Source organism: Triticum aestivum, chromosome 6A (genome assembly GCF_018294505.1).
Source record: "Triticum aestivum cultivar Chinese Spring chromosome 6A, IWGSC CS RefSeq v2.1, whole genome shotgun sequence".
Classification (NCBI taxonomy): Eukaryota; Viridiplantae; Streptophyta; class Magnoliopsida; order Poales; family Poaceae; genus Triticum; species Triticum aestivum.
The window spans coordinates 616,404,267-616,406,013 of record NC_057809.1 but is presented as its reverse complement, the minus strand read 5'-3'; the positions used below and the strand labels follow the sequence as shown (position 1 = coordinate 616,406,013).

The 1,747-nt window shown below is 48.7% G+C and overlaps 1 non-coding gene across 1 annotated transcript; it reads left to right on the top strand.

Moving 5' to 3' along the window:
* Window positions 1-252: 252 nt before the first annotated feature.
* Window positions 253-326, top strand: TRNAW-CCA (transfer RNA tryptophan (anticodon CCA)). The gene has a single exon. It is a non-coding gene; the product is annotated as a tRNA-Trp (tRNA).
* Window positions 327-1,747: the final 1,421 nt, after the last annotated feature.

Sequence of the window (1,747 nt, the reverse complement as noted above, 5' to 3'; positions counted from 1 at the left end):
GTGCAGTGCTGTAGCTAACGCGTTAAGTATCCCGCCTGGGGAGTACGTTCGCAAGAATGAAACTCAAAGGAATTGACGGGGGCCCGCACAAGCGGTGGAGCATGTGGTTTCTACCTATTACTTCTTTCTTCTTTATAGGCAGTAGCGACGAGATCAATTAAAGTAAAGTGGGTATAACTTGAATTTGTGGAGACTATACGTACGTGAGATACATTAGGAATAGAAAAAGATTTTCTTTTTGAATGAATGAAAGCGCTCTTAGTTCAGTTCGGTAGAACGCGGGTCTCCAAAACCCGATGTCGTAGGTTCAAATCCTACAGAGCGTGATTCCATCTATTTTATGTCGAAGCAGAGTAAAATAACTTAACAAAATTGAATTGTAACTCCAATTTCAATTAGGCATGAGATAAATATTGGCTAGTAATTGTGAAGCCCCAATTCTTGACTGAAAGGGACACCAAAGGCCTCTGCCCTCCCTCTCTATCTATCCAAGAGATGGAAGGGCAGAGCTTTTTTTTGGTTTTTTCATCTTTTCATCAAAGAGTCCTCCACTCGCTGCACGTCTCCTCTCCTCCACTCGTTTCTCTCCCCCAACCGACGCCGCCAACCTCTCCCCGTGCCGCGCCGCCGTCGTCCCGCCCTGACCCACGCCGCGCCGCCGTCCTGCCCGCCCCGCGCCTCCCCGCCGTACTCCCCCCCCATGCTACCCCGACGTCCTCCCCGCCCCGCGCCTCCCCGCCGTCCTCCCGGCCCCCGTGCCGCCCAGACGTCCTCCCCGCCCCGCGCCTCCCTGTTCGCGCCCGCCCCGACGTCCTCCCCGCCCCGCGCCTCCCCGCCCCACGCCGCAACGTCCGCACCCGCCCTGTGTCACCGCGGTCCGCGCAAGCACTGGCCCGCAAGGGCTCGACTCCGGCCGCAGGTCTGGCATCCCCTTCCCGGCCGGTTGGAGCAACCGGCCCTCCCTGTGCTGCAGCTCATCACCACCCCTCAACCACTACCGCCCCTCTCCTCCGACCCGACCAGCCGGCCCTCTACGTGAGTTTTTTTCTTCCTTTTTAGTGTTTTGGTACTCTTTTTAGGTGGATGAATGCATAGATGATGGAATGTATGTCATATTTGTTAGATGTAGTTAGTTTGCAAAATATTGATCAGTGGATGTTATTAGCAATATGAGTTTTTTTAAGTTGAAGTGTGAATGTTGTTATGTGATGTGTGATTATATACTTTTTGCACGGTGGTATTTTGATCTTGATGGTGTTGCTACAAATCAATGATGAAATATTTATTGACACTTAATGGTCTTGCTAAAGAATACTTATTTGAGAAAAATGGTGATGTTCATAACTTGTTCGTATGGATTTCTTTTAGATGATGATGATTGTTAGATGAGGAGAGATAATGATGATTTTTTATGCTTCAATGATTTTGAGATGATGATGATGACCGATGATAGATGATTGTTAGATGATGATGTGGATGATAGATGATGATATTTTTGATGCTTCGATGAATTTTTGAGATGATGATGATTGTGATGTTCTAATTTTTTGTCGTGATGGATTTTGCAGGCTTTGTGGTGTCGCATTTCATCGGAGTGACCGTTGTACGACGCGTTGGTCCCCCTGAGCATCCCTCTTTTGTTCGACTACTTCCTCTACAGCCAAGGGTGAGCTACAAGTCCATCTCCTCCATTTTTGTTTCATGCATGATTGTAGAAATTCTATCGAGTTCTTCCGGGGCACAGGAC